This window comes from Ovis aries, chromosome 3 (assembly GCF_016772045.2).
Source record: "Ovis aries strain OAR_USU_Benz2616 breed Rambouillet chromosome 3, ARS-UI_Ramb_v3.0, whole genome shotgun sequence".
Taxonomy (NCBI): Eukaryota; Metazoa; Chordata; class Mammalia; order Artiodactyla; family Bovidae; genus Ovis; species Ovis aries.
Genome location: NC_056056.1, coordinates 28,352,400 through 28,377,490, shown reverse-complemented (window position 1 = coordinate 28,377,490; position 25,091 = coordinate 28,352,400).

Here is a 25,091-nt window from a genome sequence, read left to right as displayed (position 1 = left end):
CTATGACATGTGGTCTTTGGATCCAGACAGAGCCAGGAGGAAATCCTGTCTTAATAATTACTAGCTAAGCTGGTCTTGCACAAATTTAGAAATCTCCTTGAACATCATTCCTTTATCTTTAGGTCTTCCTAAAATGGTAGACCAAAGAGTAGCTCAAACAATAAAGAATCTACCTGCAACGCAGGAGACCTAGGATCGATCCCTGGGTCAGAAAGATCCTCTGAAGAAGGGAATGGCAACCCTCTCCAGTATTCTTGCCTGGAGAATCCCACGGACAGAGGAGCCTGGCAGGCTACAGTCCGTGGGATTGCGAAGAGTTGGACATGACTGAACAACTAACACTGCTACTTGCCAAGCTGGTCTTGGACAAGTTTAGAAATCTCCTTGAACATCATTCCTTTATCTTTAAAATAGGGAAAATATCTATTCATAGGGTTGTTATAAGACTTTCATGAGATGATGGTCACTTAGCATACAGTCCAGAGTACATGGCATGAAAGATGATTAAAACAATGACGAACTGACTCAGAGAAGTGAAGGGAGTTACCCAAGGCCACACAGCTACTTAGGTAGCAGAGCCAGAACTGGAACTCAGATCTCCCCCTTATACCAAAGGACACCCTCTTGCCATATGACTTGTGCTCTAATTACCTGTACTGAAGTTTTGACCCTGCTCTGTTGGCTGGTTCCTCAAGGACATCTCATGCTTCCCTGGTCTATCCCAGAGACTATGGATCCCTTGGCAGGTGGGTGAACAGCATCTCAAAGCGGAGTGAACAGCCAACTACTGGCCCCAAGGAGGTGAGATTAGGATCAGAGTTATTCCACTACAACGAGGGAAATCAGATTTGCCCTCCTCTGTAAGGAGGAGTTGTGTAAGAAGCAGTTGGTCACAGCATCACCACTGGGGTTGCTGACCATTCACCTCGGGGCAGTGATGGGGTGGACTCAGTCCACACACTGTTTCATCAAGCCTTGCCTCTTCCCTGTGGGATAGGAGGAACATCCCATACAGAGTTTAACTCCCTTGGGTCAAGAAAACAAGGCTTTCTCTGCATCTGGGGAAGCAAAGGACTCAGTTCAATTCAGTCCCTCAGTCGCATCTGACTCTTTGTAACCCAATGGACTGTAGCACGCCAGGCTTTCCTGTCCATCACCAACCTGCAGACCTTGCTCAAACTCATGTCCATCGAGTCAGTAATGCCATCCAACCATCTCATCCCCTTCTCCTCCTGCCTTCAATCTTTCCCAGCATCAGGATCTTTTCCAATGAGTTGGCTATTTGCATCAGATGGCCAAAGTATTAGAGCTTCAGCTTCAGCATCAGTCCTTCCAATGAATAGTCAGGACTGATTTCCTTTAAGATTGACTGATTTGATCTCCTTGCTGTCCAAGGGACTCTCAAGAGTCTTGTCCAACACCATAGTTCAAAAGCATCAATTCTCTGGTGCTCAACTTTGTTTATAGTCCAACTCTCACATCCATACACGACTACTAGAAAAATCATAGCTTTGACTAAGACGGATTTTTGTCAGCAAAGTAATGTCTCTGCTTTTGAATATGCTGTCTAGGTTGGTCATAGTTTTTCTTCCAAGGAGCAAGTGTCTTTTAATTTCATGGCTGCAGTCACCATCTGCAGTGATTTTGGAGGCCAGGAAAATAAAGTTTGTCACTGTTTTCATTGTTTCCCCATCTGTTTGCCATGAAGTGATGAGATCAGATGCCATGATCTTAGTTTTCTGAATGTTGAGTTTTAAGCCAGCTTTTTCACTCTCCTCTAGCAAAGGGCTAGTGACAGCGAAATCAAGGCAGAATTAACTCCTCCCTCTAGGAACTCTTTGAAACCTGATCTCCCTTCCCACCCCACAAAGACAAAATTTTGATCTTTGGAGCCACTGTCACTCAGATTCCAGAGACCAGCTGTCTTGGGAGGCACCTGTCGGCTTTCACAGGGGGACCTTCTTATTAGTGCAGTTACTGCCGCCAGTGACCCTGGACTCAGTTTTGGGCTGTGGGGAGAGAGACGTGGGCTTGGGCTTCTGTCGTGAGTGGCAGTGCATGCTTAGTCATTTCCCACTCTTTGCGACTCCATGGACTGTAGACCCCTAGGCTCCTCTGTCCATGGGACTCTCCAGGCAAGAATACTGGAGCAGGTTGCCATTTCCTCCTCCAGGGGATCTTTCCGACGCAGGGATGACACCTGTGCCTTCTGTGTCTCCTGTGTCTCCTGCACTGCAGGCAGATTCTTTACCGCTGAGCCATCAGAGAAGCCCCGAAGTGTCAGTTGCTCAGTCATATCTGACTCTGTGACCTCATGGACTGTAGTCCGCCAGGCTCCTCTGTCCATGGAGTTCTCCAGGCAAGAATACTGGAGTGGGTAGCCATTCCCTTCTCCAGGGGATCTGCCCAACCCAGCCATCAAATCGTGGTCTCCTGCATTGCAAGCAGATTCTTTACCATCTGAGCCACCAGGAAAGCCCTGTTGTGGGTGGGATAGACCCAAAGAAGTGCCTGCCTGTGGAGGATGTCAGAGCCTGGACCCCACACCTGGAGAGGGCCTGGGGGTGGAGGCAGGGAAAGGCCTTGGCAGGGTCCTGGCCAGGTCTTCGGGGAGCTGATCAAGGAATAAATGTTTCAGCTAAAATAGAAATTGGTGGGAGGGCAGGGAGCGGAAAGGACAGGATTATCTCCCTCCTAATGAAATGGAAAGGTTCTGGCAGCAGGAAAAAAGAAAGAAAACAAAGGCAAGTGGGTGGCCATCCTGGCAGGAATGGGGACCGGGAGGAAGAGCAGAAGGGCTCTTGGCCAAGCGGTGACTCACAGGTACAAAGCCCTGCAAGCACGGGGCAAGTCCTGAGCTGTGACCTGTGGTCCCAGGAGACCTCAGAGACCCAGGAGTTGGGGTGGGGAAGAGGAAACTTAAAGATTCCACATGCCACAACGAAGGTCGAAGACCCCTTGGTGCTTCAGTTAAGATCTGGCATAGCCAAATTAATTAACTAACAAAACAGAAAGTGAAAGTGAAAGAAAGTAAAGTTCCTCAGTCGTGTCCAACTCTTTGTGACCCCATGGACTGAAGCCTACCAGGCTCCTCCATCCACGGAATTTTCCAGGCAAGAGTACTGGAGTAGGTTGCCATTTCCTTCTCCAGGCGATCTTCCCAACCCAGGGATCGAACCCATGTCTCCCACATTGTAGGTAGACGCTTTACTGTCTGAGCCATCAGGGAAGTCAACTAACAAAATAACAACAACAAAAAACTACCTCATAAGCCACTGCCAACACTGTCTGCTAATCCATCAGCATTTGGACCCACCCCCATTTCATCTTTTCAGGGTGCAGGAGTCCATTCTGGAATCCACTGGTCCTGGGTGCTCCAGGAAGGTGGGTGACCTCCAGAGTCTCTGTTTGATGTTTGGCCTTATTGGGTGGGGTAAGGGCCTAGAAACTGGAGGGACAGGCATGACTGATGACAGAGGGGCCTCCTAAGGAAAGCAGAAGGACCCTCCTCTTCATTTCCTTTAAAGAGCCCCCGCCTGCTCTGCCCTGTGTCCTCACCAGGGCCACGAGGGGAGTTGCTGGTTAGTTTCCTTCTCTGGTTCTGCCCGAGCTGAGAAGAATGGATTGGGGCTGCAGCAAAAGGGGAGAGAAAGACTGTTTTCATGAAAGATGGCATTGATTCTGTTTTTGAAAAGGACTAAACCCCACTTCTGAAATGAGTCACTGTGGGAATGATTTGAAATGTGACATTTGTCTTTTCATCTCGTCTTTGCCTCCTGAAATTTCAAAGTTGAGTCTGGCAAGGGAAGTGGGGAAAGATTTAACAAAGTAAGTTTGCATAATGTTTCTTCTTACTTTTCCCTCTCATTCATTTACTCATTCCCAAGAATCATGTATGGACATAACAGACGCAGAAGATATTAAGAAGAGATGGCAAAAACACACAGAAGAACTACACAAAAAAGATCTTCATGACCCAGATAACCATGATGGTGTGATCACTCACCTAGAACCAGACATCCTAGAGTGCGAAGTCAAGTGGGCCTTAGGAAGCATCACTATGAACAAAACTGGTGGAGGTGATGGAATTCCAGCTGAGCTACTTCAAATCCTAAAAGATGATGCTGTGAAAGTGCTCCACACAATATGCCAGCAAATTTGGAAAACTCAGCAGTGGCCACAGGACTGGAAAAGGTCAGTTTTCTTTCCAGTCCCAAAGAAAGGCAATGCCAAAGAAAGTTCAAACTAACGCACAATTGCTTTCATCTCACATGCTAGCAAAGTAATGCTCAAAATTCTCCAAGCCAGGCTTCAATAGGACAAGAGCCATGAAATTCCAGATGTTCGAGTTAGATTTAGAAAACGCAGAGGAACCAGAGATCAACATCCACTGGATCACTGAAAAAGCAAGAGAGTTCCAGAAAAAATATACTTCTCCTTTATTGACTACACCAAAGCCTTTGACTGGGTGGATCATAATAAACTGTGGAGAATTCTTAAAGAGATGGGAAAACCAGACCACCTTACCTGCCTCCAGAGAAATCTGTATGCAGTTCAAGAAGCAACACTTAGAAACGGACATGGAAAAACGGACTGGTTCCAAGTCAGAAAAAAAGCACGTCAGGGCTGTATATTGTCACCCTGTTTATTTAACTTATATGAGTGGCCGCAGGACTGGAAAAGGTCAGTTTTCATTCCAATCCCAAAGAAAGGCAATGCCAAAGAATGTTCAAACTACCGCACAATTGCACTCATCTCACATGCTAGTAAAGTAATGCTCAAAATTCTCCAAGCCAGACTTCAGCAATATGTGAACCGTGAACTCCCTGACGTTCAAGCTGGTTTTAGAAAAGGCAGAGGAACCAGAGATCGAATTGCCAACATCCGCTGGATCATGGAAAAAGCAAGAGAGTTCCAGAAAAACATCTATTTCTGCTTTATTGACTATGCCAAAGCCTTTGACTGTGTGGATCACAATAAACTGTGGACAATTCTGAAAGAGATGGGAATACAGACCACCTGACCTGCCTCTTGAGAAATCTGTATGCAGGTCAGGAAGCGACAGTTAGAACTGGACATGGAACAACAGAATGGTTCCAAATAGGAAAAGGAGTACGTCAAGGCTGTATATTGTCACCCTGCTTATTTAACTTATATGCAGAGTACATCACGAGAAATGCTGGACTGGAAGAAACACAAGCTGGAATCAAGATTGCAGGGAGAAATATCAATCACCTCAGATATGCAGATGACACCACCCTTATGGCAGAAAGTGAAGAGGAGCTAAAAGCCTCTTGATGAAAGTGAAAGAGGAGAGCAAAAATGTTGGCCTAAAGCTCAACATTCAGAAAACAAAGATCATGGCATCTGGTCCCATCACTTCATGGGAAATAGATGGGGAAACAGTGGAAACAGTGTCAGACTTTATTTTTGGGGGCTCCAGAATCACTGCAGATGGTGACTGCAGCCATGCAATTAAAAGACACTTACTCCTTGGAAGAAAAGTTATGACCAACCTAGATAGCATATTCAAAAGCAGAAACATTACTTTGCTGACTAAGGTCCGTCTAGTCAAGGCTATGGTTTTTCCTGTGGTCGTGTATGGATGTGAGAGTTGGACTGTGAAGAAGGCTGAGTGCTAAAGAATTGATGCTTTTGAACTGCGGTGTTGGAAAAGACTCTTGAGAGTCCCTTGGACTGCAAGGAGATCCAACCAGTCCATTCTAAAGGAGATCAGCCCTGGGATTTCTTTGGAAGGAATGATGCTAAAGCTGAAACTCCAGTACTTTGGCCATCTCATGCGAAGAGTTGACTCATTGGAAAAAACTCTGATGCTGGGAGGGATTGGGGGCAGGAGTAGAAGAGGACGACCCAGGATGAGATGGCTGGATGGCATCACGGACTCGATGGACGTGAGTCTGAGTGAACTCCGGGAGATGGTGATGAACAGGGAGGCCTGGCGTGCTGCGATTTATGGAGTTGCAAAGAGTCAGACACGACTGAACGACTGAACTGAACTGAGTACATCATGCGAAATGCTGGGCTGAATGAAGCACAAGCTGGAATCAAGATTGCTGGGAGAAATATCAATAACCTCAGATATGCAGATGACAGCACCCTTATGGAAGAAAGCGAAGAGGAACTAAAGAGCTTCTTGATGAAAGTGAAAGAGGAGAGTGGGAAAGTGGCTTAAAACTCAAATTCAAAAAATGAAGATCATGGCATCTGGTTCCATCACTTCATGGCAAACAGATGTGGAAAACAATGAAAACAGTGACAAACTTTATTTTCCTGGGCTCCAAAATCACTGCAGATGGTGACTGCAACCATGAAATTAAAAGACTCTTGCTCTTTGGAAGAGAAGCTATGACCAACCTAGACGGCATATTAGAAAGCAGAGACATTACTTTGCAGACAAAGGTCTGTCTAGTCAAGGCTATGGTTTTTCCAGTAGTCATGTATGGATGTGAGAGTTGGACCATAAAGAAATATGAGCACTGAAGAATTGATGCTTTTGAACTATGGTGTTGGAAAAGACCCTTGAGAGTCCCTTGGACTGCAAGGAGATCCAACCAGTCCATTCTACAGGAAATCAGTCCTGAATATTCATTGGAAGGACTGATGCTGAAGCTGAAGCTCCAATACTTTGGCCATCTGATGCAAAGAACTGACTCATTGAGAAAGACCCTGATGCTGGGAAAGATTGAAGGCAGGAGGAGACGGGGATGACAGAGGTTTTGATGATATCACCAACTCGATGGACATGAATCTGAGCAAGCTCCAGGAGTTGGTGATGGACAGGAAGTCTGGTGTGCTGCAGTCTGTGGGGTTGCAAAGAGTAGGACATGACTTAGTGACTGAACTAAAGAAGAATGTGGTACAAAAACAGGTTAGTGGGATATGAAGCCAGAAGACCTGGATCAGGGTTCCAGGTCAACACAGCCCAGAGGCTGTCATCCTCCTGCCAACCCCTGCAGATGTGCCCAATCCTTCCTGCTGCTTCTGACCCAGACTGAGCACAGGCTGTGAACAGCAGGGTAGGATGGCACGGTGAGGATGTCAGCCTGGGCATTAGATCCCACCAGAATGTTCCTCTGAGAAGCCGGTACAGCTGCACAGAACATTCCAACCAGCTGGGGTGGGGGTGGAGGGGGTGGAGAGTGGCCTCTGGCTCCAAGCTGTGTTTGTGGGGGCTGTTTGATCCTTAAATAGGCATCAAATTGAACTTTTTGAAAGATCCCTTATGAAAGTGTTTCCATCTAAAATAGAAACTGCTTGATATTATTTTCAGCTTTCTAAGAATGAGCCCCAGATCCTTGTATGAGCCCCTTAGTTGAGGAAGATAGGGGGAGGTTTGAGAAAGTAGAGACCCAGAAAGCTTGAGGTTATTTGTCTCCTCTTAGAATCACAAACTCCCAGGTTAGAAGGACCCCCAGAGTCATTTCTGACAGTCTTCTGCCTCCAGGCAAGATCATCCTTAGCAATGGAGCAGCAGGGCCCATTCCGTATCCAGTATGTCTGTTTCCAGTACGTCAGTTAGGTGCCCATGATCTGGGGGCTGCAGCGGCAGGTTATGGATTGAGAACGGATGTACTCGTGCTGTCTGAGACCATGCCTCAGGTTTGGGTCCTCCCACTTCACCATCCACGCCTCCTCATTCCTCTGCAGGGACACACTGCCTCTTCTCTGTCCCGCCCTCACCAACCTGCAAACCCACAGTGCCAGGCAGACAGCAGGCACTTGATCACCATGTGCTGACCTCAGTCACCCTTTGCACTGACCAGCCTGCAGGGTTGCAAAGAAGGGGTCCTCCACCTGGGGACCTGGCTGGAGGGCATGTTTTCAGCTCCCTTGTCAGATCTTCAGGCAGAGGAAACCTGCGTATACCTTCCTACACTACCTCTCCCACCCAACCCAGATCCCAGTCCATTCTTGCATATCTAGAACACCTGCCCAGCCTTTGCCTTTCTTTCAGACAGAGCTGTGCAGGGGAGTCCAGCCCAGTGAGATTCCAGCTCCCACACTCCCAGTGCTAGGACCATGGGAGTCACATGTCCTGGAGGTGGATGGGAGGCAGAGAGTATTACAGCCTCTAGAACCATCAGCAGTGAAGAAGAGTCAGGGCTGAGGTCTCCCAGCTACCTTCCCAGCCTAACAGTGTCACTGTGGGCAGCAGTCCCAAGGAGCAACCTGGTCCCCAGGCAAGTGAAGAATGAAGGGACTTGGGAGTAGGGTGATTGAGTCACTCTAGTGAGAAGTGGCCAGGTCCAGAACACATTTAGGAGCTAAGGTGAAGAGAACTTGCTGATGGATTCGATTTGGGAAATGAGGGATTGTAGTGGGTTAAATAGCATCCTCCCAAAACTCATGTCTACTAGGAACCTCAGAATGGGACCTTGTTTAGAACAGCATCTTTGCAGGTGTAATTAAAGTGGGGTTATACTTAGTTAGGATAGGCTCTAAGCCCCTTCATGGGCTCCTGGCACCTCTTCATGGTCTCCTGGCATCTCAAGGCAGAAAGAAGTAGGAAGGAAGGAGAGTTAGGTTAGCCCCATCTGTTGGATGTTTGTTTGTTTGTTTGTGTTTAACCAGGAGAGCTGAAATCATCCCAGGAGGCTCTAACACACTCCCCTTATGTTCACTGGCCAGAACCGCCCGACGTGGCACTCTTAGGTGCTCCAACCAGAGGCTAAGAAAATAAGGAGCTCCCTTGTTAGCTGTGACAGCTGAATACGGCAAAGGAACAAGGATGAGGACAGTTGGGTCATCCACTCAACAGTCTGCCACGAGGACAATCACGACCTCAAGCCTTCTATCTGTCTACGCTGGGCTGCCTTTTAGAATCACCCTCCCACCACCATCCCGTCCCCTCCCCGCCACAGACCCCACCTTGCAAGGTAAGAAGACCAGATATTACTTATTCCTGCTTTACAGGTGAGGAAACAGGCCCAGCACTCACAAGGGATTTGTCCAGAGTCACGAAAAAATCCATGACCGGAGACAGCCCTCAAGCTCGGTTTCCTGGCTTCCAGCTCAGCCCATAGCACACCCAATACAATATATGAACCAGATGGTCTTCAGACAGGTCATTGTTTCTGGTGTGCAACCTTGCAGAGAGACTGGCATGACTGCGAGTGAGCTCCTAACTGCGTTTTAGCAGACACTCTGCCACAATCCTCCTTTCAACAGAGGGTATATAGTCAAGGCATCTCCTTTCGCTTGATGGGCTAATTGCTCAATTGAATTAGTGCAAATTCCTGCTGTCTCTGAGAGTTGAGTTGTCTATAAAATAGGCTCTCTTGGCAGGTCCAAAAGGCCAAGACAGGAGAGGCAGAAGCAAAGAACACGTGTACCCTCTGCCTTGGCTGCTGAAGTCTGGTGCTCAGGTCACGTCAACACTTGTATGTGTTCCTGGATGGCAGGATGGGCCCAAAGTGCGGTTGGTGCCAATACCCAACTGGTCCAAGCTACCCACACATGTTGCTGGGCCAAGACGAGCAAGGAGTTCAGAGGCAGATAGGGTGGGGAGAAGGGTGAAGCTTCTGTTCAGCCTGCCAGAACACAGATGGCATCTGGGCCTCATTCTCCCCATCCAGCCCTCCATCCCAGCCTGACCAGCAAAGCTTCTCTGCCTTAGGTCAAGAAAGGATGCAAGACAAAGAGGACTAGAAATATATTCTCTAAATGTCTGCAGGGAACATGGTGCCTCATGCTGGCTCTAGCAGGAACAAGAAGTGGCTTATTTGTTTGTGGCATTGTGCAAAGACTGGCTGATTTGCGCCCTAAAAGACCATCCTGAAACTGACTGGGCTTGAGTTCAAGTGAAAAGAAAAATATCCCAGGGGGTGAATTGGACTGCACTGTTAAGTGTTAAGCAGTTCCTATGTCCTGGGCACACAGTAGGACTATATTATCTACCCTCCTTTGCAGTTAGGTGCAGTCCATGTAACTAAGTTCTGATCAATGGAATAGCGTGTTTACCACTGATGTGCGGGGTTGCTTGTTCCAGCAATAAGCTAACAGCTGTGACCCTGGCATTTACCCTGCTCTGTGGGAGGCAGCATGTAGTGGAGGCTTTGGAATGAGGTATAGCTGGATTCATTCCTTGATTCTGCCGCTTACTAGCTGCTATTCTGCTGCTTGCTTACCTCAGGCAAGTTACTTAACCTCTCTGAACCTGTTTTGTTGTGGTTTACTCATTCAGTCGTGTCTGACTCTTGTGATCCCATGGACTGTAGTCCGCCAGGCTCCTCTGTCCGTGGGATTTTCCAGGCAAGAATACTGGGGTGGGTTGCTATTTCCTTCTTCACTGAACCTGTCCACCCATTTGAAAAGAGAAAATAATCCACCTACTTCCAAAGTGGTTGAAAGAACTTAGGTAATAAATATAAAGTTTTTAGCATAGGACCTGGCCCACAAACAAGCATATGAATGGTAACTGCTATCATTTTATTGAATTGAAAGCAGTTTAAAAGATTATTTTAAAACTTCTGACAGTTTAAAATTATATGATTTCTTTCATAAATACAATAGCTCCTGTCCCCCTTATTCACAGTTTCACTTTCCACAATCTCAGTTACCTGCAGTCAACCATGGTCCACAAATATTAAATGGAAAATTCCAAAAATAAACAATTCATAAGTTGTAAATTGTGCGCCATTCTGAGTAAAGAATCTGCCTGCAATGCAGAAGATGCCCAAGAGAAGCAGGTTCGATCCCTGGTTTGGAAAGATCCCCTGGAGAAGGAAATGGCAACCCACTCCAGTATTCTTGCCTGGAGAATCCCATGGACAGAGAAGCCTGGTGACCTACAGTCCATGGGGTTGCAACTGAGCACACACAAATCCAGTCGAGTGATGAAATCTCTTCAGTCCCAAGGCTGTCTGGCCCAGGAGGTGAATCATCCCTTTGTCTAGCTTATCCTGCCTCTTAATCACTAGCGGCACTGTGGGGTTATCAGATCAGCTGTCAGGGTATCTCAGTGCTGCTGTTTTGGTAACTCTTACTTTACTTAACAACGGCCCCAAAGCACGAGAGTAGTGATGCTGGCAATTCAGATATGCCAAATGGAAGTCATAAGTACTTCCTTTAAGAGAAAAGGGGACGTTCTCAACAAAAAAAGAAAACCATCGTATGCTGAGGTTGCTAAGATCTATGGGAAGAACGAATCTTCTGTTTGTGAAATTGTGAAGGAAGAAAGAGAAATTCGTGCCAGTTTTGCTGTCACACCTCAAACTGCAAAAGTTACAGCCACAGTGTGTGATAAGTGCTTAGTAAGGATGGAAAAGGCATTAAATTTGTACAATAAGACATTTTGAGAGAGAGACCACATTCACGTCACTCTTACTATTATTGTTGTAAGTATTCTATTTCATTGCTATTGCTGTTAACCTCTTACTGTGTATAATTTATAAATTAAACTTTATTATCAGTATGAGTGTATAGGAAATATGCAGGTGTGGGTGCTCACTGTCGTATCCAACTGTGTGATCCCATGGTCTATAGCCCATCAGGCTCCCCCGTCCATGGGATTCTCCAGGCAAGAATCCTGGAGTGGGTTGCCATTGCCTTCTCCAGGGTATCTTTCCAAACCAGGGATTGAACCCACATCTCTTGTGCATCTCCTGCATTGCAGGCAGCTTATTCACTCAGAATGGCACACAATTTACAACTTATGAATTGTTTATTTTTGGAATTTTTCTCCTCCAGGGGATCTTCCAACCCAGGGATTGAACCTGTGGCTCCTGCATTGACAGGAGGGTTCTTTACCACTGAGCCACCTGGGTAGGAAATATACCCTATAGTACACATAGGGTATACATATAGTATATATAGAGTTTGAGAAAAGCAGAGACTACTGTAGCATGAAAGGAAATTGGGAAACTGAGAGGGAAAAAAGAAAATGGTCACTCCCTTGAAATCCTGGACTAAGTGACCAGTCTGAGAATTAAAAAATAAATTGATTTTAGAAACAGCTTGTCCTGAGCTGTCCAGAGAAGCAGAGCAGGGAGCCTGGGTTCTAGCTGGACTGAGAGCAGCCTGACCCCAGCCAGCCCCATGTTGTGGGTGGTGGGGCTGCCAGACACTGCAGTGAGCAGCCAAGGCTGCAGGGACTGGCTCTTCCGGACAGGGGGACGTCAACTCTCTGGACCGAATCCTCCCAATCTTGACTTCAGAACAGCTCTGGTTGGACACCAGGAGATGCCTGGCCACTTGGAGAAATGGCTGACTCCAGGTCCAAGGAGAAAAATGTATGAAAGCCTAAAGCTTCTTGCCATACCAAAACCCAAAACTCCTGAGATCATGTCAGAAGGATCTTGAATCAGCTCCCACCAGGTAAGAAGGGGACAATTTGAACATAGTTGGGAAAATAACCACAGCAGATCAAAGTGCACCCGACAGGCTTAACTCCCCGAGCTGCCATGGCTGGTGGCCTGATCAAGGACTGCTGTGGGTCTTGAGACACCAGGAGCCATGGTTGAGTGCAGGGACCTTCATCATGACTCAGGAATAGAGTCACTCAGATAGCTGCTCCATGATGTCTAATCTTCATGATACCAGCAGGAAGATTCCTCACTGTTCCCGGAAGACGTTTCCACTAGACTTGTCAGATAACCCTTGTCAGGTTCTTCAGGACTTTGGGGAGTCCAGTGAGCTCCTAGAAGGGGAAGGGGTAGTCTTAAACAAATTGTGGGTCCAGGACAGAGGACAGAGGAGAACAGCACCATCCTCCCCCTCAAATCCTACATCCTCTGCCCAAGCCCTGAGTCTTCCATCTTCCAGTGCTCCCCTCTCTCCACAGTCACCACCCACTCCTTTGTCCAGTCCCTGATGGCCGCCACCTGGACCATTGGACAGCCTCCAGTGTGTGCATTCCATCCCCCATCCCTCCATCCGGAGGCAGACATGCTTCCCGATCTTGTTCTTACCCTGCTCAAAACCTTGCAGCGTTTGCTCAGCGCTCACCCTATTACAGCAGCACCTTCTTGAAGAAAGATTTATGCTTTAAATGACAAATCCATCCAAACAAGGAACGTGTCCTCCTTTCAGTCCCGTGAACACCAGCCACAATGCCACCTCTGCCCTTCTGCTCCTATTGTCCTTCACCTCCTGAGACACCCTCCCCCACTGCACCTGCTCACACCTCGGGCAGGGGGAAGGCTGAGTACCCTGTGTCTCCAGCCAGAGACAGCAGACTGGCCAGGGAGCAGGAGTAGGAGGTGGTCTGCCAGGCTGAAGGAGGGAGAGGCCACAATCAGACCCATTCTGGGCTCTGCAGCTGCTGTCATCCGCAACTGCGCTGGTTGTCTGGCCAAGGAATGTCCCCAGAAGCCTCCTTCCTCCTGCCACCCAGCAAATGGCACACAGAGAGGCAGCGGCTCCTTTGAGCTCTCAGCCACCTCTCCCCACCACCTCGAGCTGCCCTCCTGAACCATCTCTACCACCCAAAACCTGCTCCAGCAAGTGGGGGATCTAGAAGCCCATACAGTTCCAGAAGGCCAAGACAAATAGTCCTGCTGTAGAAAACAGCATTCCGAGTGCAGAAATTGACAGACGCCGTGATCACATTTCAGAGCAGTTCAATACTTCCTGAAGCATAAGCTCCTGTCACCAGAGAAGGGAAGTGTCTGTGCCAGGCATTTGACGAGTTCCCAAGGAAGCCATCAAGGGCACAAAGCTGCCTGGCAGCAACCTGTTTCTGAGCCAGGCACCGCCTGAGACATCCTTGAGCTTCCAGGTGACCCCAGAGCAGTGCTCGAGGCCCTGGCCCGCCCTGTCTCCCAGGGGGAGCACAGAAAGGCAGCAGGCTTGGTCTGCTCTTTTGGTTACAACCTGAGTGCAGCTAGGCAGCCACTTCATCCTCAAGAAGCTGAACGAGGCTAGGAAGTGAGGGAGAGAGAAGGCTCAGTACAATCTGTCTCCCTGAACACCCCCCTCCCCCAACCCCGCTCCATTCTAGAAGGGACTCACTCACCCCGGAGCCTCGCCTCGCACTGTGCCTGCAGCGCGGGTCACCAGGAGTTATCAGCCGGACAGTAAAGGGATTAGCGTGTCCATCCCAGGGCAGTGAGTTACCAGGCAACAAACAACTAGCTCCTCAACCACAGAACACTAGAGATCAGGAATTACCAGTTGTTGCTCCAGTGAATACCAAAATGCCCCTAGGGGGCTCTCAGAGCGCCTCTCTAGAAATAGAAAGTGTATACTGAGGGCATTCAAGTCTCAGGGCCTGTCTCTTAATACAGTACAAAGTTAAAGAGCACAAACTCTGGAGTCAGAAGGTGTGGGCTCAGATTCCACTTTTTACATGCTGTGTGACATTGGATGAGTCACTTGACTTCTCTGTGCTTAGTTTTCCTCATCTGTAAAATGAAGCTATTAATAGTATCTACCTCTTACAACTGCTTCAGAACAATTCACATGGTAATATACTTCAAGTACCTACAACAATACTCAGCACACTGTAAGGACTGCACATGTTGACTAGCTTTGAGGAAGTCAGCATAACAAAAGTCAAGAGTGGGGGTTCTGAAGATTATGGGAATTTGGACCCTGGTTGTCTGTCCTTTTCTAGCTGTGTGGCTTTGGGCCAGTTATTAAATGCTTTGCACTTCAGGTTTCTCATCTGTTAAAGGGGGGTGATACTAGATAAAAGATTACTAGTAAAAGATACTAGTAAAAGATTAGATGAATCAATGTCTGCAAAATGCTTAGAACAATGCCTGCCCAGCACTGTCGTCACTACTATTATTGTTCTATGTTGACTATTATGATCACTATCATTATCATTTCTCTACTCGGGTTATGGTCATTGTTGCAGATTGAAGGACAGATTTCCCAGGACTTTAGGGCCCAGAAGGTGGTGTCTCCTCTGGTCCTGGGCTTAGGGACGGGCCAACACCCAGCTTGGCGGAAGGGTCCTCATTTGCCTTCGGAGCAGAAGAGGGGCCTGCCCACTGCCAGGACCTCCCCTCTCCTCCCTCCCCCTGCCTCTGGCCAGATTCAAACAGTATAATAGTATTTTGAGTAAAAAGTGAAAGTTTTGTTTTACAATGACTCCCTCCCCCTTCCTTATACCAGAAACTACTGTTAATTATTCCTGGTCCCTTTTCTCTGCATTTGCAGATGTATCTAAGTATCATTTTACTAATGTAGGTCCTACTATACATATTATTATAAGACATTCAACTTTTGCTTAATAATATGTCCTCATCCATGAGGCTGCAGATTATCTATTTGTGTGGATGGACAATTCATCCACCATCCCCTCTGTTTTTAAGCATCTACGTTTTTTGCTCTTATGAACATTTGTGTGTGTCTTCGTGCACATGTAAGTATTTCTGAGCATGCCATAGAAGAGGAATTCCTATGCCAAAGTGTTGAAAGAGCCACAACTTACCCTCTACCGATCTCTTTGCTGCTAAGTCACTTCAGTAGTGTCTGACTCTGTGCAACCCCATAGACGGCAGCCCACCAGGCTCCCCCGTCCCTGGGATTCTCCAGGCAAGAACACTGGAGTGGGTTGCCATTTCCTTCTCCAATGCATGAAAGTGAAAAGTGAAAGGGAAGTCTCTCAGTCGTGTCCGACCCTTAGCATGGACTGCAGCCTACCAGGCTCCTCCATCCATGGGATTTTCCAGGCAAGAGTACTGGAGTGGGGTGCCACTGCCTTCTCCGACCGATCTCTTTACCTGACTCTATTTGTACTGATAAAATTTACCATAAATTACAATGTAGACTTGTTTATTGTCTGTTTTCCCATTAAAACATAAGCTTCATGGAAACGGGTTTCTGAGCTGTCTGATTCACTGCTGTGCCCCCAACTCTCAACTACATTAGTATCTGGCACACTGTGGGACTCAGCAAATATTGTTGAATGAAAGAATGGCTCAAAAGACTTTTACGTTTTCAATGTTGATTGTTGTTGTTTTCATTGCTAAGTAGTGTCTGACTCTTTGTGCCCCTATGGACTGTCACAAAGCAGCCTCCAGGCTCCTCTGTCCATTGGATTTCCCAGGCAAGAATACTGGAGTGGGCTGCAATTTCCTCTTCCAAGGGGATCTCCCCAATCCAGGGATTGAACCCGGGTCTCTTGAGTCTCTTGCATTGGCAGGCGGATTCTTTACTACTGAGCCACCTGGGAAGCCCATTTAATGTTGATAAGTATTGCCAATTTATTTTCCAAAGGCTGGCCAGTTTACACTCCACCAAGCGATAGGGAGACTGCTTCCCCATCCCTCGACAACACTGGAGATGATCAACCTTTAAACTGATTTTTCTCATCGAGCAGGGGAAAAGCGTTGCCTCCCCCTTTATATTGTTGCTATACAAGTTCTTCCCGGGCCCTGCCCAGCCTCTCACCACTAGAAGGTGGCAGCTGCTAGACTGCTTTGAGTTCTGTTTGTTGGCAGTGAGCATGCGCAGAGCTACAGGCCTGGCAGCCGCCAGGGAGAGCCGGGTGGAGGCGGGCCTGTGGCCCAAAGCGCCGGCAGGAAGGGGTCTGGACACTGTCACAGCTGCTACAGGGGCAGCTGTGGGTGGATAGCGACAGCTGCTATACAACTGGAGGCAGAAGAGAAGCTGTCTGAGGGGGAGGCCTTTGGGAGCCAAAAGGCGGGGCCGAGCATCCATCAAAGGGGACTGTGTGTGCTCTGGAGGGGAGGCTACCAGGCCTCGGGGATGGGAGGTCCCCGAGTGGCCGGTCCTGCCAAACTCTGAGTCATTGACCTTCATCTTCAAAGGTCTTTCCCAGAGACTCAAAGTGATTCTTCCCTCCCAGAGGGATCTGGTGTGACCACGAGTGTCTAAAAGCTTCATTATTGGTCTGGACCATCTTCTCTGGTCCCTTCGGCAGGTCACAGTGGTTACCCAGCTTCTCTGGAGTTCTGTACCTCCGAGCAGAAACAGCTCAGGGACCACAAGGGACCCTGCGCCTCTTCAGTGTGCTGCCCTCAGGGGACTCCCCAGGCCCAGGAAGGAAGGAGCAGTGCCTCCACCTCGGAACCCACAGGCCAGGAGGCTGAGTGTCACCTGCACAACTGACCTGGTTTCTTCAACCTGCCTATGCCCTGGGAAGGGTGGTATAGACTTAGGTTGAAAGAGACTTAAGAGATTTAATGACCTAATGCAAGGCATGGATCTGGCCTGAATTCTGATTTGAGTAAACAACTCACAAAAGATAGTTCTATGACCAATGCAGAAATTTTGAATAGGACAGGGTGTTAGACAGTAGCAAGGAATTATTGTTAATTTTGATGGATGTGACAAGGATATTATTAAGTAATAATTCTCATTTTTTCTGGAGATGCAGACTAAAATATTTAGGGGTAAAATGTATGTCAGTAGTTTGCTTTAAAATACTTAAGCAAAAGTGTATGTAAAGCAACTACAGCAAAATGTTAATTATTATTATAGGTAGGTGATGGGTATAACCCATCCTCTCGATTTTTCTGTGTGGTTAACCATTTTCATAATAAAACTTTTAAATAGAAAAAGAAGGGGGAAACGAGGAGGACGGGTAGGGGAAGGCAAAGGGGGAAAGTGTGTGGAGCTTAGCACATAGAGCCTGGGTCAACACTGGTCACTGACCACACAGAAGACCCAGCCAGAGAGCCTTAGACAGTGGTTCTGACACAAGAAAAGCCTTGGGATGAGCCTGCCTGTTTCTCTATGTGTCATGAGTAAGCACTTGAAATTTTTTTAATATAATTTTATTTTTTAAATAATTTTATTTATTTATGTATTCACTTTTGGCTGTGCTGGGTCTTCACTGTTGTTTGGGCCTTTCTCTAGTTGCGCAAGTGGGGCCTACTCTGTAGCTGAGGTGCTCGGTCTTCTCTTTGCAGTGGCATCTCTCGTGGCAGAGCACAAGCTCTAGGGCACATGGGCTTCAGAAGCTGAAGTTCCCAGTCTCTAAAGCACACGCTTAATTGTGGCGCATGGGCTTAGTTGCTCCAAGTCACGTGAGATCTTCTCAGATCAAGGATGGAACCCGAATCTCCTGCTTTGGCAAGAGGATTGTTTACTGCTGAGCCACCAGGGAAGCCCCAGCACTTTGAATTTGGAAGAGGGTGGGGGGGCGCCCTCCACAAGAGGCCTGGTTTCCAGAGCTACAGAGCTGGGTTAAGGCCTCATGTATTTCCAGTAGGGTTAGCCTTCTGGGAACAGGGAGGGACTCCCCAAAGTTTCAAAGCCTTGAGGCTTCCCACCCTAAGGATCAGAGGTCCTCATGTTGACAGGCTGTTCCCCGTGCAGCCCTGCCTGGTGATGGCCCGCCTGGGCTCTCAGAGCTGGTGCCCAGCGGGAATGGAATCAGTCTGTGCCTTTGTGGGCTTCATTTTCCAGGAGCCCCAGCCAGGCACCTGATCTGAGACTGTGCTTTAAGAAGTAAGTGCCTTGATTCTGGGCAGAAAAGCTGGAGGCCTGGCTCAGCAGGCCCCACAGGAAGCTGGAGCCCACACAGCAGTGCAGCCAAGCAGGAGCTAGCCCGTCTGTGTTTGCAAATATCAAGACAACATGGTCCTTCCCAGAAGTCAGAACTGACCCGTATGAGTGCAGGGAAGTCATCTGCAGATCCGACAGCAGGTGTGGGCTTACCAAGCTGGGTCTTCACAGGAATAGGGCATCCTTTATCAGGCCACCAGCTTCCAGCCCTCTTGGAGGCAGGATGAGGCGCAGTTATGTTTGGGGGGCCTTGGCAGGGGATTTCTGATAGACTTTTTTAGAGAAGCTTTAGATTCACAGGAAAATTGAGAGGAAGGTACAGAGTTCTCCTGTACTCTTGCTTCATACAGGCTTAGCCTCCCTGACCATCACCATCCCCCACTGGAGGGGAACGTTTCTTACAGTCGCTGATGCGTCATTAGAGCCCATGGTCCACAGTTGACATCAGAGTTCACTCTTATATATTCTTCAGGTTTTGACAGATGTAAAATGACATCCACCTTATAGTATCAAACACAGAACTTCACAGCCCTGAACATCCTCTGTGCTCCACTTTTTATCACCCCCCAAATCCTAAGATCCTTTTGCTATCTCTACAGCTTTGCCTTTTCCAAAATGTCATAGAATTGGAGTCATACAGTATGTCGCCTTTTCAGGTTGTCTTCTTTCGCTTGGTAATATGCTTTAATTTTTCTCCAGGTCCGTTCATGGTTTGATAGTTTACTTCTTTCTAAGCGTTGAATAACAGTCCTTTGTCTGGATGTATCCATTCACCTTGATTAAATCATTGGCCAGATGGATTATTGAACTCAATCTCAAGCCTCTTACCCTTCCTCCAAGGTTGGGGGATGGGACAGAAAGTTCCAAACTTCTAATCACCTGATTGGTACTCCAGGCAACCAGCCCCCATCCTTAGATGGAGATCCAAAACGTGCCTCATTAACATAACAAAAGATACCTTTTTCAGCTTTCTGCACTGCTGAAATTCCAAGGGACTTAGGTGCCAGGCATGGTGAGGAAAACTAAATTCGTATCTATTTCTTATTATATTAATAAATCACAGTATCACAGTCAAGACAGGCTACCAATGGCTCCTAAGTCTCAACAAGTGTATCTCTCCCTCACACAAAAAGCTGTTGGAGCTCTGGCCTATTCCCCTCCATGCAGTGTCTTGCTGACTCAGGTAAACTTTGGCCCTGCCATATCAACACACACTTGGCTGCACCAATGCTTGAGAGGGCAGAGGAGCTCGAGAGAAGATGACTTTTCGGGGCCTCAGAAGTGGGACACACGTTCCTTGTGCTCGTAGTAATATTTCACAGGCAGAAATGCCACTTGGCCCTTCCTAACTGCGAGGGTGATGCAGAGTGATCCCAGAGGAAAGAAGAAGCTCTGGAATGTGTACATTGAGGAGAAGTGTCCTTCCAGGGAGACAGTAGATGTGGAAGAAAGGAAGAAGGCAGAGGAGGCTGCTGTGCTGGAAGAAGATAGATCACTTGAAAAATCTTTTCCAAATGTGAAGTTCTATTTTTCTATGATGCTTTCAGTGTTCTGAGAATGCTTTCAATGGCTAAGTGCTTCTGTTTCCATGAGGTTCCATAGCTCCTGGCAGGTATACTCATAATTAAGGCTATAAGGCCACCATGGCAGCCCCCCAGAGGTCTCTGGATGCTGGACTTCCAGATAAAGCAGGGTGCCTTGGGTGATGCTGGCAGGAAGAGCCTGAGCTCAAACCAGGGGAGGGACTGGGGCTGCAAGCATTTAGATGAGTCCAGGGCAAGAAACAGCCTTCTTCTTAGGTCAGAGTGAGGCAGAGCAAGGACAGTTACTGCCTCCAGACAGAAAAAGAAGAACGGATTCAATTCCATATCCTGGACCCGTAACAGCCCATGATTCAGTGATTGTAGAGCAGGGTAGCAGCTGCTACGGCACCAAGTGTCTAGATGCCAATCTGATGCTAATCAAGGCATATTCCCCCCCAACCCCCACCGGGTCTCCCTACTCCTTCAGGGCACCCTCATAACTGCAACGAGGGTTCAGGACACCAGAGGAGTGAACGCCCCATGCCAGGGGGCACCCTCCTCCTTGCAGCAGCAACGTAGAAGGAGACTCCAGGGAGCAAGAAAGATAGAGGTTGAGCCAATCAGCACAGGCTCCTGAGGTGGGCAGCCCCCGCCGCCCTCTCCTTGTGAAAAGGAGGGTCACCCTCTGCCCAGCTCTCAACCCTGGAGGCTCCCAGGTGTGCCTCCTTCCCTGGCCTGCAGCTCTCTGCTCTCCGAGCCCATTTTAGCTGAGATATCACCATTAGGGGAGCACCCCGGAGAAGTCCCTAATGGGGTCAGAGTGCTGGCATGGAATGCTGCTTCTTTCTTGTGGGGACAGATGGGATTGATGGCCATTGTTCTGAGGTTAAGTCATTGGGCACTTTGCTGAAAGATAAATTGCATATCTGCCCCGAGGGAGAGTGAATCACGTCAATAATTCCCTTGCTTAAAGCTCATTGATTTAGGATCTTCCTCGAGGTTGTTTTTTAATAGATAGATTAAAGAATAATTTTTTTAAAAAAGACAAAAGGACATAGATATTGAGTTTCCCATTGAATGGCAACCCACTCTAGTATTCTTGCCTGAAGAATTCCATGGACAGAGGAGCCTGGTGGGCTGTAGTCTGTGGGGTAGCAAAGAGTCAGACATGACTGAGCAGCTTTCACTTGGCTTAGAAGTTTCATCCTCAATTGAACTTAGTCATGTTCAACTCTTTGTGACCCCATGGACAGCAGTACACCAGGCTTCCCTGTCCTTCACTGTCTCCTGGAGTTTGCTCAAATTCTTGTCCATTGAGTTGGTGGTGCCATCCAACCATCTCATTCTCTGTCACCACCTTCTCCTCCTGCCCTCAGTTTTCCCCAACATCAGGGGCTAGGGCCCTCCTTGGTTTGTTCAGGCTGCGGCTTAGGGGCATCCCTAGGGAGCAGGGTGGAGAGAGAAGATAGAAGGGGTGGGGGAGAGAGAGGGAAAGAGAAGGAGAGAAAGTGATATAGTGAGCCGTAGCCTGCAGCCCTGCACCAGGTCTTCAGGCATCCACTCAAGCCCTTCACCCAGCAAATGGGTACAGTGGCGGGGAAGATGCCCCTTCGAGTGCAAGACGGTTGTCTGTGACAGAGCAGGGGATGAGCCCATTTTCTAACGTTGCCCAGGGCTCCATCCCCCAATCCTGCTGCCCCTTTCACGTTTCAGTGTTTTGCAGGCTGCCTGAGCCTCCACATTATAGGAGAGCCACAACCCACACTCGAGAGGAGGGACATGGGGACCAGCATCTGCATCCTTGGACCCAGGCATCAGGCTGAGGCCCTGAGAGGCTGCTGTGAATGCTGAGCCAGCAGTCCCCAGGTCCCCATCCTGCAGTTCTGGAGCCGGGACCAGGCAGACACTCAGGAGGCCCCATGGGTGTGGAGGAGGGCCCATCAGGGCACAACAACCTGGCCTCAGCAACAACAAGCCCTGCCTCCCACACAGGAAGTTCAGGACCCAGGCAGAAGCCCTGGCCTCCCCTGGCCTCAGTCCCGCTAAGCTGCACAAAAGACAGGGTGATGGTTAGTGGCTAGACCTACTGGGACTCCTCATCTGGCTGGTAAAAAGCTGCATCAAGCATTTTACAACGCAGCCAAATCTGTCATCGCTTCCTGGGCATCTCAGAGGAACAGGCCCTCAGATCTGATTAAGCTCATCCTCCCTTACCAGAGGTGGACACCTCCCTCTGGCTATGCTCCGGCAGGAGCCAAGCAGAGGAAAGGAAGTGTGTGTTTGTAGGGAAGGCTGGCCAGCTGCAGGGTGGAGCAGAGGGACAGAGCGAGACTGCCTTCTGTGGCTGCAGCCCCAGGCCCTATGCCTAAATTCTTAAGTGTCTTTCATTTCCCAAAATGTCCAAGGAAATGGGCCATCCAAACCACCACCTCCAAAGCACAGAACTGAGGGTTCCCAGGTGTCCTCAGCTCCAGGCTTGGGCAGCGCCTTCTCAAATGTCTCAAATAGTCTCCCCTTTACTCACCTCCTCTCCTCCCTCCCTGTCCTTCTCAACCCCCACCCCCAGCTGCTCTCCCACACCTGGTCAGCTGTCCAAGGCAGCTTTTAAGAGACTGCTCAGATCTCTAGGGCCCCAGGAACTGCCTTCAGTGTGCAGATATAAGAGGAGTTGGAAATCAGTTTTACTGAGTTCTATTTAAAAGTGGACGCTTACAGGACACAGAGTTTTCCAGCTGGAAGAAATCTGCTTGCTGACTTAGGTCAGACATATGGTGGGGTGGTCTCCTGACCACTGCGAGACACCCCCAGGCCCACCACCCACCAGGCTCCTTACGGATGGCCCTGTCCGGAAGAGCTTCCTTCCATGACCCCACACTGGGCACCAAGTCAGTACTCTGTCCAATATTGTATGAAGCCAAAATCCACAGGAGGCCCTGGCCCCAGGACCTTCACTTAGAAGGTCTCATCAGCCAGAAATTCAGCTGTGTAAGAAATGCAGGCTGGGCTGATCAGGAGACTGTCAGAGGAAGGCCCTGCGGGCAGGTCTGAAGGCTCTATCCACCCAGGAGACTCCATTATTCCTCCCCAACAACTCAGCCCTCCTAAGGAGTAAAGCTCTGAGAGGGAGAATTCCCTCAGGAGGGGAGGGGAGGAACCCGAGGTCAGCTGAGACGCTACGTGGCCCAGCGTGGCCAGGCCTTTCCACAGACAGCTGCGTGCCAGGGCGAGCGGCCCATTGCCGTTCCTCCTCTAATTATACAGTGAGAGCTAAAGTGCACGTCTGGCCCAGGAATCACAGCTTCATCCAAAGCAGGTTGTCTGAGGAAGTTACCTGTCTCAGGCAGCCCGGGGCAGAATGAGGGCGGCAAGCTGACACGGCCAGACAAGAGTCTGGGTGCGTTCCCAGTCCCACCACCAGTCCATCTGCTCACAGCACCCCTCACCCACATGCCCCAGTCTCCCCACTGCAGGGAGCTCATGCCCACAGCAGTCTCAGTTTCCCCCCAAACTCAGATTGTAAGTCCAGGCCTTCACTCTGCCAGAACAAAATAACCATAGACTGGATGGCTAAGACAACAGACATTTTATTCCTCCCAGTTTCAGAGGCTGGGTGTCAGCACGGTCAGATTCTGGTAAGAAGCGTCTTCCTCGATGGCAGATGACCTTCTCACTGTGTCCTCACACGGTAGAGAGAGAGGCAGCTCCAGTCTCTACCTTGCCTTGTTGTTGTTTTTCAGTATCTCAGTCATATCCAACTCTTTGCGACCCCACGGACTGCAGCACCCCAGGCTTCCCTGTCCTTCACTGTCTCCTGGAGTTTGCTCAAACTCATGTCCGTTGAGTCGGTGATGCCATCCAACCATCTCATTCTTTGCCACTACCTTCTCTTCCTGCCCTCAATCTTTCCCAACATCAGGGACTTTTCTGGTGAGTCAGCTCTTCGCATCAGGTAGCCAAACTATTGGAGCTTTAGCTACAGCATCATTTCTTCCAATATTCAGGGTTGATTTCCTTTCCGATTGACTGGTTTGATCTCCTTGCTGTCCAAGGGACTCTCAAGAGTCTTCTCTAGCACCACAATTCAAAAGTATCAATCCTTCGGCACTCAGCTGTGGAATTGTTGGACCCCGTGGTCCAACTCTCACATCCATACATGACTACTGGAAAACCATAGCTTTGACTATACGGATGTTTGTCAGCAAAGTGATGTCTCTGCTTTTTAATACACTGTCTAGGTTTGTCATAGCTTTACTTCCAAGCAGCAAGCATCTTTTAATTTTGTGGATGCAGTCATGGTCTGCAGTGATTTTGGAGCTCAAGAAAATAAAATCTGCCAACACTGATCCTATCATGGGGGTTCTGACTTCATGACCTTCTCAAAACCTAATGATCTCCCAAAGGCCCCACTTCCAAATACCATCACCCCAGGGGGGTAGAGCTTCAGCATATAACTTTGGGGGACACCTGCGGTCAGTCTACATCAGCCTGTGGCTCTTTCTTCCCAAACATACATCTTTCTTCTGGACCTTTCTTCTAAGTGCCAGGCCCTCTGCTTGTTCTGCCTGATGGAAGCAGGGAATCCAAAGTAACACCAGGGGTGCAGAGAAGGGCAGGGACAAAGCAAGCCCAGACACAGGGCCTGCCTCAGAGCGACACCTCTCCTAGCACTGGCCAAGTTGATGATCCCCCGCTGTACTTCCTGCCAGTCCCACCCTCTAACCATGTCTGGACAGCCTGTCCTTGTATGTTGCACGTATAGCTTCATTTTTTGCTCTCATGGTGGGTAGCATGGTCCTCATAGATGGCACTCGGACCTGGTCACGAGGGAGGAGGCGCATCCCTGGCCTCCCTCGGGAATAGATCTCACAGAGTTTGACTCCTTCTGCTTCTTGCTTGGCTATCAAAGCGATTGGCCAAGATCGTGTGTGTGTGTGTGTGTGTGTGTGTGTGTGTGTGTACCACACACTGGGCTTGGCCCCTGGAGGGTTTCTCAGAATGACCGTTCATGTCCTCTCTGACTGCTGCTGCCACATGCCCATCTTCCCGGTTCCTGGGAGAGGCAGGGACAGAAGCAGAACTAGTGGGTTCCTCGGCCTGATCCCTTGGGAACCCCATCTAGTTTCT